Consider the following 13104-nt stretch of genomic DNA (forward strand, 5'->3'; position numbering starts at 1 on the left):
TTGCTACCCCATGGGCTGGAGCACACCAGGCTTCTCTGTCCATCACCAGCTCCCAGAGCTTGCTCACACTAAGTCAGTGATGCCATCCAACCATCTCATCTTCTCCTGCCCCTTCTCCTCTGCCTTCAGTCTTTCCCAGCATCAGGGTCTTTTCAAATGAGTCAGTTCCTCACATCAGGTGGCCAAATATTGGAGCTTCAGCTTCAGCATCAGTCCTTCCAATTAATCTTCAGCACTGATTTCCTTTAGGATGGACTGGTTTGATCTCTTTGCTGTCCAAGGGACTCTCAAGAGTCTTCTCCAGCACCACAGTTCAAAAGCATCAATTTGTTGGCTCTCAGCTTTCTTTATAGTCCAACTCTCACATCCATACATGGCTACGGGAAAAACATTGGCTTTGACTAGACAGACCTTTGTCAGCAAAGTAATGTCTCTACTTTTTAATATGTTAAGTTTGTCATAGCTTTTCTTCCAAGGAGCAAGCGTCTTTTAATTTCATGTCTGCAGTCACCATCTGCAGTGATTTTGGAGCCCAGGAAAACAAAGTCTGTCACTCTTTTCCTTGTTTCTATTCATGATGAAGCGGTGGGACCGGGTGCCAGGATCTTCGTTTTTTGAATGTTGAGCTTTGAGCCAGCTTTTTCATCTCCTCTTTTACTTTCATCAAAAGGTTCTTCTGTTCCTCTTCACTTTCTTCCATAAGGGTGGTTTCATCTGCATATCTGAGGTTGTTGATATTTCTCCAGGCAATCTTGATTCCAGCCTGTGCTTCATCCAGCCCAGCATGTTGCATGATGTACTCTGCATATAAGTTAAATTAGCAGGGTGACAATAGATAGCCTTGATGTACTCCTTTCCAAATTTGGTACCAGTCCATTGTTCCATGTCTGATTCTAACTGTTGCTTCTTGACCTGCATACAGATTTCTCAGGAGGCAGGTAAGGTGGTCTGGTATTCCCATCTCTTTCAGAATTTTCCAGTTTGTTGTGGTCCACACCGTCAAAGGCTTTGACATAGTCAATAAAGCAGAAGTGGATGTTTTTCTGGAATTCTGTTGATTTTTTGATGATCCAATGTATTTGACAGTTTGATCTCTGGTTCCTCTGCCTTTTCTAAATCCAGGTTGAACATCTGGAAGTTCTCGGTTCGCATACTGTTGAAGCCTGGCTTGCAGAATTTTGAGCATTACTTTGCTAGCATGTGAGATGAGTGTAATTGTGTGGTAGTTTAAACATTTCCTTCCTTGAAGTATATCTAATAGTGGTATACATTGCCATCTAGAACTCAGTGAAAATATCTCTTGAATAAATAAAATAATAAACTGTAATTTCTTAAAAAGATGAAATATGAAATCTTCTGAAAGATGATGCTGAATAAAACTTTGCCTAAAATAATGTTTGCATTAGTGAAAATAACACTTCTATGAAAAAAATCTTTTTAATGTTTACTTTATTAGAACATGTGCCTGTTATTATCCCTTGAGAATAATCACATTAAAATGTCTACAGTTCTGAATCATGGTTTAATTTGCAAAGGTAATAGTTATTATTTATGTATATTTTCTTCAGTTTAAGATAAAATGAACTAATATAGTTTTATTATACACCTTTGATATATATTTAATATAGCTATTCAAAGTCTTTATTACTGTTAAAGAATTATGTAATATCTTTTTAAAATAGTAACTCAGTACTCTCACTGGTTTTTGTACCAAAATAATCCTCTCTGTATTTTTGTAAAGCTGCTTTTTCTCTTATTTTTGAAAACATCTTGACCACTACAGATGACAGTCCACTAACTTCTCTTAGTCATGCTTGTCTAAACACAAGTCCTCCACTGTGAATACTGATCATGTTTATTGCCTGACTGAATTCCAAAATGTCTTATTTGTGCCAGTGCATGAATTCACACGTACTGGTGGAAATGATATGATCTCATGGTTGCCTGCTCAAGTAACACTTGAAAATGTTTAGTGCATACTTTGACATAAAGGTTTCAATACTGTGAAGGTGTCTCTCCTGCAGATGTCCATCCAGTTGTGCATTCAGTAAATGTTAGATACATGTTGTTCACAATGATGGACACTGGCGATTAAAATGAAGACAAAATCCTCGTGCTCAAAATTTTCACAGTGTATTGGAGAAATGAATTAACAGAAACTTACAGCTAATGAGAGAAGTGTTGTTAATAAAAGAATATAAAAAGAGGGCATTGGAGAGTAATAAAGAGTCATGCTTATAAGGAGGAAATTATCTAGCCTAAAATGGAAGCTAATATTTGAGAACTCACTCTATGCTAAAAGCCATCCAAGCATTCAGTTCAGTTCACTTCAGTTCAGTTGCTCAGTCATGTCTGACTCTTTGCGACCCCATGGACCACAGCACACCAGGCCTCCCTGTTCATCACCAACTCCCAGAGTTTACTCAAACTCATGTCATTCATGTCCATTGAGTCAGTGATGCCATCCAACCATCTAATCTTCTGTCGTCCGCTTCTCCTCCTGCTTTCAATCTTTCCCAGCATCAGGGTCTTTTCAAATAAGTCAGCTCTTCACATCAGGTGGACAAAGTATGGAAGTTTCAGCTTCAGCATCAGTCCTTCCAATGAACACTCAGGACTTGTCTTCTTTAGGATGGACTGGTTGAATCTCCTTGCAGTCCAAGAGACTCTCGAGAATCTTCTCCAACACCACAGTTCAAAACCTTAAATTCTTCAGCGGTCAGCTTTCTTTATTGTCCAACTCTCACATCCGTACATGACCACTGGAAAAACCATAGCCTTGACTAGATGGACCTTTGTTGGCAAAGTAATGTCTCTGTTTGCTTTTTAATATGCTGTCTAGGTTGGTCATAACTTTCCTTCCAAGGAGTAAGTGTCTTTTAATTTCATTGCTGCAGTCACCATCTGCAGTGATTTTGGAGCCCCCAAAAATAAAGTCAGCCACTGTTTCCACTGTTACCTCATCTATTTGCCATGAAGTGATAGGACCGGATGCCATGATCTTAGTTTTCTGAATGTTGAGCTTTAAGCTAACTTTTTCACTCTCCTCTTTCACTTTCATCAAGAGGCTCTTTAGTGCTTCACTTTCTCCCATAAGGGTGGTATCATCTGTGTATCTGAGGTTATTGATATTTCTCCCAGCAATCTTGATTCCAGCTTGTGTTCATCCAGCCCAGTGTTTCTCAGGATTACTGTGAATATAAGTTGTCCATGTATTATCACAAATTAAAGGCTTAATAAAACACAAATTAATTGTTTAATAGCTCTGGAGGTCAGAAGTCCAAAATCTGTCTCAACAGGTTAAACTCAGTGAGTTGACAGTATTGATTCATGCTGGTCACATCAGGGAAGAATCTGTTTCCTTGACTTTTCCAGCTTCTAAAGATCTCCTGCTTTCCTTGACTCATGGTCTCTTCTTATCTTGCAAGCAACACAGCATCTTCAAATCTCTGTCTGACTTCTATTACTTCTGTTTTTATCATCGCATCTTCTCTGACTCTCCCTTTTGCCTCCCTTTGGTAAGAACTTTTATGATTACATTGGACCCCAGCTGATTATCCAGGATAATCACATCTTATTCCCTTTTGCTGTATCAGCTGACATAGTCACAAATTCTTTGGATTAAAATGTGAACATCTTTAAAACTACTAAATGAATTAAGGGGTGAAGACAGGAAAGCAGGGTTTAAGAGATATTCTGGTTGAATTGTGTCACCCCAGTCATGAAAATTTGTATGTTAAAGGCCTATTCCCTCAATGTGACTATATTTGGAAACAAGGCTTCTAGGTTTTAATTAAAGTTAAATGAGACCATAAGGATGGGGTCCTAATCTGATAGGACTGGTGGCTTTAAAGGAAGAGGAAGAGAGAGGTCTCTTCTGTCTCCTTAGCCTCACCAAGGAAAGGCCATGAGGACACAGTGAGAAGGTGGCTGTCTACCAGAGAAGAAGGCAACTCTCATCAGGAATGCAATCATCTGGTGCCATGATTTTGGATTCCCAAGCCTTCAGAACTGTGAGAAAATAAAGTTCTGTTGTTTAATCTGTGTAATTTGTGCTATATATTTAATAGTGGCCCAAACTGACTACTATAGGAGGTAATGATAGGGTTACCCTTAGGAGACCTCTGCAAGTGTGCTAAGTTGCTTCAGTCAAGTCTGACTCTGCGACTCTATAGTCTGTAGCCTGCCAGGTTCCTCTGTCCATGGGATTCTCCAGGCAAGAATACTGGAGTGGGTTGCTGCACCCTTCTCCATGGATCTTCCTGACCCAGGAATCAAACCCATGTCTCCGGCAGCTCCTGCATTGCAGACAGATTCTTTGCCACTGAGCCACCAAGAAATGGTGTCTGCACATCTGTAGTTCAAGAGAAAAGTCTAAGCTACAAGTATAGATTTGGCAGTAGCTGGTGAAAGATATCACCCTAAGATAATGTGTGCACTGAAAAGTGACTATAGCCGAGAAAATAACCATGCATTTCTAGTAACCTGATACCCAAGGCAGAGTGCTCAGCAGCCTAATTATGGGAGGAGAGACTGGCAGATGGTTGAATTGGTCCTAGGCTTCATTTGCAGAGAAGGGTTGGCCTCAGGGCTAGTAGAAATATGTAGTAACAATAGGAGCTTCCAAAGGCAAGTTGTAGGGTACTTTTATGTCTTATAATTCTGGAAATCAGTTAGTCATGTTTTATAGATAAGGAAACTGAAACTCGAAGACATTGAGTAACTTTCTTTGGGTCACAGAGATTTTTTAAAATTAGATTTTATTTCTAAAATGTTTCTTCTAATGACAGCTTAGAGAATCACTTTTGATAGAGCATCAGGCAGAGTTTTGAAATGCAAATGTTTTTTAGCCTAAAGAAGAGCTCTTTCAATCTGCCTTGAGGGAAGAAAGCAGGTGGTATGAGATGCCTGTGGTAGGAGCTGATATACTGGATTAAAAAAGTGTTCTAGGAGTAACGTATCAGAGAGTTTGAAAAGTCAAAATATATGAATAAGAATATTCAGTAAGTAAGTAATATACTGGACTTCATGATGTCAGAAGTAGAAAAAACTTTAACCTTCTTGAGGACAGATTCTTATTCATGAATGTGCTTTGGCAGAAAAGAATAAAAACTTGCTCAAGAAGAAAAAGAGTCTATCTGATGTTTGGAATGTGTGTGAGAAAACATGGACAATGTGTTGCTGAACTTATTCACTAAAGAAATGCTTACCCATTGTTTGATAAGGAAGCCATTCTCCTGTCTTGCAGAAATCTTGCTCCCTGGCCTAGGCTTTAAGAACCCAGTAGTGAAGGATACTTAGGGTGACATATTTAACACGTCCTCTGTGGTATCAGTGTAACTTTAGAAGACTCAATGGTTGCGTGGAACTTTTCTTAGACTCAAAAATCTTTGCAAAAATTTGCACATTTATCTTTATTTCTCAAGGAGTAGATAGGTGGTAGATATTTAACCTGTCCACAATGATACTAAAGCAGGAAAAAGTAATATGACTTCCTCTAATGCCACAAAACAAATTAGTGGTGAGTCCTGAAATAGAAGCCCTGACTTGTTAGAGCCTGTCCTCTTCCGTATCTTGTTAAGACATAAGAAATCTTGCTTTGTGTTGAACCTTCCTATGAAGTTGAATCAGAAACATTCAAATATCATTTCAACTGGTGTGACATTATGTTTTTAAAATGTCTTTCATATGTAGAAGGTGTGCTATGTGTCAGGAAGAAATCAGACAGAATTAGTCATAAGGATTATGATATTTTATCTTTGAATGACAGACAGTGAGTACAATTGGATAGGTGACCCTGCTGATGACATTAATAATAATGGAATTTACCTTAAGACCTCTAGAGACTAATAAATCCCTCTAGAACTGAATTAAAAATTTGTTTTATGTTTTTCCTCTACACCTCTTCTTTTTTAACTCTTTGTATGACACTTCAAAATATTCTTCCTGTTACCTTTATACTCAGAAATGAAACTGGATTGTTTGCAGTTAAGTTAAAAAAAAAAAAAAAGAGCCTGAATACAGAAGGTATTGAGGTATCTCTTAGCTGTACACAATGAAAGAAAAGCAAAAGACACTATGCACATTTTAAAAGTTAACATACTGGGACATTTTTACTGTCTCTAAGATATCCTAACTTTAAATCTAGAGTTATAGTTTCCCCTCATTCATTCATTTCATTCATGCAACAAGTATTAAATAAGTGCTTGTTATGTACTAAGCACTGAGAATACAATAGGAAATAGAGACATTTAAGACCTGTGCCATCATGACTTAGATTACAGTTGACAGAATGGGGTTAAGGGGAGGTATGCAAATGGAGAGATGGTTAGTAGATGACTAAACTAATTAAAAATGAGTTTCAAAGATAATCCCACATTGTCAAAAGTGCTATAGAGTAAATATGTTATGCTAATACTCTCAAGTCAAAGACCCCAGGAACACACTCTCGTTGGAAAAGCTGTATTTATTTCTCATTTCAGCAAGGGCGAACAGACGCCATGTGGAACTATAGTGTGTGTCATTAAGAGGGTGTTAGAACCTATTTGAGCAATTGGGTTTTGGTTGGGTGATTTGGGAGAGAGTCTAAGGAAGCAGGAGTTGGCTCTAGATTAAATGCTATCAGAAAGTGGCAAGTCTGCAATTAAATATCTGTGCTCCTTGCCTCCTGTTCACCCTGAGATGTCCAAAAACACAGTGTCTTACACTGAACAGGTAAAAGTGACCGACACTTATTCATTCCATGTACTCACAGCCTGGGAAGGGGGAATACCACATGCCGCATAGGGCCACACGGACAGGGGTTACACTTGGGAACCCAGTGGACAACTGGAGGTGTGGGAGTCTGGCTTTACAGTGACAAGAGGGTAGGGGGCCCCTCCAATACCCTCAGAAGGGTGTGATTGGCTTGCTCGAATCATTCCATAGGCTGGCACAAGAGTAAGGCACGCCACTCAGAGGTGAGGAGGAATTGCATCTGAAGTGTTTGATAAGGCAGGTTGCTTGACCTTATCTGTGGGAGCAGAGCGAGAAGGAAAACTTGTGGTAAAGCCATTTGAGGCCCTAACTATTTCCCCCAGGTGTCAGATAGCACATAATTTCAAGACATATTATAGTAAGTAAGTGAATCTTATCTACAGGGAGGGGAGATGAGAACAAGAAAAAGGTTATACTGTTCTTCAGTCACTAAGGCATGTCCAACTCTTTGCAGCCCCATGGACTGTAGCACACCAGGCTTCCCTGTCCTTTACTGTCTCCCAGAGTTTGCTCAAACTCATGTCCATTGAGTTGGTGATGCCATCCAACCATCTCATCCTCTGCTGCCCCCTCCTCCTCCTGCCCTCAATCTTTTTTAACATCAGGGTCTTTTCCAGTGAGTCGGCTCTTTCCATGAGGTGGCCAAAGTATTGGAGCTTCAGCTTCAGTCCTTCCAATGAATATTCAGGATTGATTTCCTTTAGGATTGAGTGGTTTGATCTCCTTGCAGTCCAAGGGACTCTCAAGGGTCTTCTCTAGCACCGCAATTTGAAAGCATTAACTCTTCAGCACTCAGCTTTCTTTGTGGTCCGACTCTCACATCTGTACATGACGACTGGAAAAACCATAGCTTTGACTATACAGACCTGTGTTGGCAAAGTGATGCCTCTGCTTTCTTAATGAGCTGTCTAGCTTTCCTTCCAAGGAGTAAACGTCTTTTAATTTCATGGCTGCAGTCACCGTCCACAGTGAATTTGGAGCCCAAAGAAATAAAATCTGTCACTATTTCTAGTTTTTCCCCATCTATTTGCCATGAAGTGATGGGACTGGATGCCATGATCTTAATTTTCTGTATATTGAGTTTTAAGCCAGCTTTTTCATTCTCTTTTACTCTCAGCAAGAGGTTCTTTAGTTCCTTTTCATTTTCTGCCATTAGAGTGGTATCATCTGTATATCTGAGGTTGTTGATATCTCTCCCAGCAATCTTGATTTGTTTGTGAGTCACCCAGACTGGCATTTTGCATGACGTACTCTACATATAAGGTAAATAAGTAGAGTGACAATACATAGCCTTGATGTACTCCTTTCCCAATTTTGAACCAGTTCATTTTTCCATGTCTGGTTCTAACTGTCGCTTCTTGGCCTGCGTACAGGTTTTGCAGGAGGCAGGTAAGGTGATCTGGTATTCCCATCTCTTTAAGAATTTTCCACAGTTTGTTGTAATCCACACAGTCAAAGGTTTTAGTGTGGCCAATGAAGCAGAAGCATTTGGTTGGTGCAAAAGTAATTTCAGTTTCAGACCCTGAATTTGAAATCATCTTAACTAGGTCCAGACACATCTTTATTAATCAAAATAGGAACCATGGAAAGCATTTTCTGCCCCCCGCTGGTTGTAGAAGCACAACCCATGCTTCCAAAGTTGAACGGATTGGACTACAAAATTTGGCCTCAACCACCATATTCACTTGACCTCTCACCAACCGACTACCACTTCTTTCAGCATTTTGACAACTTTTTTCAGGGAAAATGCTTCCACAACCAGCAGGAGGCAGAAAATGCTTTCCAAGAGTTCACTGAATCCTGAAGCATGGATGTTTATGCTATAAGAACAAACACAGTTTTTTCTCATTGGCAAAATTGTGTTGATTGTAATGGTTCCTGTTTTGATTAATAAAGATGTGTCTGAGCCTGGTTAGGATGATTTCAGATTCGGAGTCTGAAACTGAAATTACTCTGTCACCTTCCAATGGCTGACCGCTACGCTCCTCATCTTCAAGTCTCCCCTCTCCTTTGCAAAACTTCTGGAACCACCACCGCACTGTACATTCATTAGCAGTTCCTGGGCCAAATGCATTGCTGATGTTGCCAGTTGTCTGCGCTGCTTTTATGACCCATTTTGAACTCCAAAAAAAAAAGAAAAGAAATTGCTTGAATTTGCTTTTTGTCTAACATCGTTTCCATAGTCTAAAATACATATAAAATAAACAACAGTAAGTCATTAGCAAAAAACACAAAGCAAGAAATATGCACTAAAATGATGTATAACATAGCCATGTTTATTTAAGAATGTATTCCAATATCAAACGACAAATTTCAACAATGCAAAACCACAATTACTACCGACCTAATAGAGCTGAAGAATTGATACTTTTGAACTGTGGTGTTGGAGAAGACTCTTGAGAGTCCCTTGGACTGCAAGGAGATCCCAAGTCCATCTGAAAGGTAATCAGTCCTGAATATTCATTGGAAGGACTGATGGCTGAAGCTGAAACTCCAATACTTTGGTCACCTGATGTAAAGGACTGACTCATATAAAAAGGCCCTGATGCTGGGAAAGATTGAAGGCAGGAGGAGAAGGGGACAACAGAGAATGAGATGGTCGGATGGCATCACCGACTCAATGGACATGCATTTGAGTAAACTCTAGGAGTTGGTGATGGACAAAGAGGACTTGCATGCTGTAGTCCATGGGGTCTCAGAAAGTCGGACATGACTGAGCAACTGAACTGAACTGGATAGATATTTTTTCAAAAGTACTTTTGGATTTTTTCATAACATGTAGTGAAAAGCCTGTGGAAACTTTTTGGCCAGCCCAGTAACTGGTAGAGAAGTAACTATAACTCATGTTAGCCGTGAAAGTAGGAGATGTTTAGTATTTTGGGCAATGTGACCTTGTGTTTTTTTCTGTGCTTAGGCAAAATGATGCAGTAGTCTTGCTTGGTCTCATTATATTGTGTCTCAGAGTAACCTTGATGAAATTGGTATGATGTCTGATAGGAGAATAACAGCCCAGCTCTGAGAGTGAGGCTGGCTTCTCATTGCAGAGCTGCTATTTTTTTTTTCTTATTTGGAGGGACCTGATATTGGTGGGGAAGATCCCCTGGAGGAGGAAATAACAACTCGGTCCAGTATTCTTGCCTGAAAAATCCCATGAACAGAGGAGCCTGGTGGGCTACTGTCCACAAGGTCACAAAGCGTAGGATGCAACTGAGCATGCATGCACGATATTTGGGAAATTATATCAGATGAATTAATCAGAAAAAATCTTCTGAAGAGGAGAAAACTTGGCATTTACTGCTTATATGAAGGCATCACATAGAGAAGAACTGAGGAGAATGGAAACAAGGGAAAAGGGGGACAACTTGTGGAGGGCATTCCTGTCAGAGGGAAACAGCAAGTGTGAAGAAACATCTCGTTATACCTGAGAGGTAATGTTTGAAAAAAATACATCAGAAGTGTGACTCTTTGCTTCAGTGATTCTCAAGGGGTTGGAGGTAAGGGAGTTCCAGAACCTCAAAACAGGAGGAGTAAAATCTCAGCAAGTCTCCAGGGGATGGTGACATGACAGTTCTCCAAGACAGATTTCCCTTCTTTCCTCCACCCTCCTCCATAGTTTTAGTTAGACCATCTAGGCTTTATGTGGAAAATCCAATTGATAATTGATAATTTAGTATGACCCTATATATCATACAATAAAATTGCTTATCCAGAAAGATTTTACCACCATCCAGGGAAATAGATGGGATTGTTAGCAAGTGCATGGGCTGTCAGTGGCAGATCAATTATCCTAAATATATTTTTCTTTACTGTCTTGAAACTAGATAGACTGTAGTGATTTTTCCAGTACTTCCAGTATGCAGAGTGTTTAAGTGAGATCTCTACTTCCATTTTATAGTGAAGAATTCCTAATAATATGGTTTTATCATTCCATCTACCTGTGCATATCCAGTTGATTTGTTTAGACACTATATAATAGTGGGTTTGAAGACATCATTATTACCAAATGCAAATTTAGCATATTGACACAAAATATGTTAACAATGATAAGTATGCCATACAGCAGAGAATAGTAATTATAACCACGCACTCTGAAGCCAGATTTCCTGGATTCAAATTACAGCTCTACCGCTTTGTAGTTAAGTTACCATGAACAAGTTACTTAGCTCATATGTCTCAGGTTCTTCTATAATGTGAAGATATTAATGGTACCTGCCTCAAAGGTTTGTGGTCAAAATTAAAATATATTTTTAGTTTTTAGACTGGCTCATGATAAGCTGTGCGATAACGATGGTGACGTTGTGTTGGTAAAAGAAAAAAAGTATTTAACAACATATTTCTATACTTGATGTGTTAATTATGAACTAACCAGTATATATAAAAGTTCACAGATCTTGTTAAGGAATGAATCATCTTACCTGTGATAATGTATAGGGCCTCTCCTCTTGCTTTAAGAGAAATCATAGAATGGATTCATTTTTGGCAATATCTTAAAATATGCATTTAATTTATAATATTTTTTCCTCTTTGACTGATTTGTCTGATTCATCCAGGCCTACCATAGATAAGTGTTTTTTTTTTTTTTTACATTCTATGACTGAATTTTTTGGGCTTTGCCTAAAGAAAGCATTAGGAGTCTCAGCTCTTTAATTGAAGCAGCCATATTTAGTGTCACTGAAATAAGTGTGATAACAGCTTGATCACGCGAAGCTTGACATGAAGAATATACCTGCTTGGTGTTAATAAGATATTTGAATTTCAGACAACAGAAGACCAAAGAAAATTGCCACTCTGCCTGTCTTGATAAAATACCAACAGAGCTCGCTATTCATTTCAGTTTATTTGAATTACTGTGAAATGTTAACAGAAAATCACTTGCAGTCTGGGCTCATGGCAGGTGAGAGGTATTAAAATATCGTTGAATCTTTATATATACTAACAAGTTTATTAAGGCAAAATAAAAGGAAGAAGAAAACCATATTTGTTCGTTCTTGATATTCATTAAAACAAACCAGAGTGATCTGAGGAGAAATTTCAACTATTCTAGTAGGCCTGGATATATCAGACATTAATTTAAACACATACCTTTATTCTCAAAGTTCACAGCCTCAATAGAAAAGTGTAGAAAATTTCTATCACTAACCAATTTTTTATGTCCAAGAGAAAATCTTTAAAAAATTTAAAACATTATTACAAACAAAACTGGGAATTATGGCTTCTTTTTCCTATGAACATGCACACATGTGCTCAGTCGTGTTCAGCTCTTTGTGACCGCCAGGCGCCTCTGTCCATGGAATTTCCCTAAGAATACTGGAATTTCCAGCTAAGAATACTGGAGTGGGTTGCCATTTCCTTCTTCAGGGGATCTTCCAAACTGAGGGACTGAACCCATGTCTCTTGTGTCTTCGGCATTGGCAGGTGGATTCCTTACCACTGGTGCTACCTGGGAAGCCCCAGTGAACATAAAGAACATTTAACTTCCAACGTGTTGAGAGCATCATTAAGTAAAAAACAAACAAAACAAAACTATTCTTGTTTTAATGTCAAATTATGTAAGATTTACCCAATATCACTTGCACTGAATTTAGGGACCACATTCTATCAGTTTTTTGTTTGCTTGTTTATTAGTTTATTTATCATATATATAAAAAATTCTTGCTAGACTGCTTTCTATTTCTAATGAACATGTTTGCACGTAATTTAGGAAGCAAAGTTTTGGCTTTTCCTTTTCAGTTTTTCACTTAGAAAGGAATCTTAGCATCTGTTCCAAAAGATAGTTTATATTCATGAATAGTCAATGTTCAGTTGACTGTAATGAATTGGTCCAAAGAAAATATGGATAATTGAAATCTATGGTGCTGTAAAAATTAAATTTTATCCTCTATACTTAAACTTACATAGCATCAAGCTACTGTCCAGAACTGCTAGCTAATAAACCAACTGAAGATATTTTAATTTTCATTTCTTTCACCTTTCCTTTCATTTTCTTTCACCTTTAAAATTTATATAACTTAAAGCACATGAATAGTACTTTACAGTTTATAAGCGCTTTTACATATATTACTACTTTTGATCTTTTCAGTTTCCTTATGGGGAAGGGACATTTATAGAATTACAGAAGGTTTTATTATATTTACTTCATAGATAGATAAACTGTTGGTCAAACATCATATTCTTACGTTAATGCAGGGAATTGATCATAGAAAATGGTCTGGAATGTCAAGCTTTATTGAATTTATTGCATTGTATGAGAGGGCCTCTGACCTCCTTTCCCACAATAACTCCTGTAGTCAGCCTTGTCTCCTCCTGCCCTATATCCATCTCACTGTTTACTGTTTCTGATCTTTGAAT

At 38.4% G+C, this 13104-nt stretch overlaps 1 protein-coding gene across 1 annotated transcript in view; it reads left to right on the plus strand.

Moving 5' to 3' along the window:
- EPHA6 (EPH receptor A6) overlaps window positions 1-13104 on the plus strand; it is a 962333-nt gene that overhangs the window by 683023 nt on the left and 266206 nt on the right. The gene's annotated exons all lie outside the window — the stretch shown is intronic.

The sequence above is a fragment of the Cervus canadensis genome, chromosome 27 (assembly GCF_019320065.1).
Source record: "Cervus canadensis isolate Bull #8, Minnesota chromosome 27, ASM1932006v1, whole genome shotgun sequence".
In the NCBI taxonomy this organism is placed as follows: Eukaryota; Metazoa; Chordata; class Mammalia; order Artiodactyla; family Cervidae; genus Cervus; species Cervus canadensis.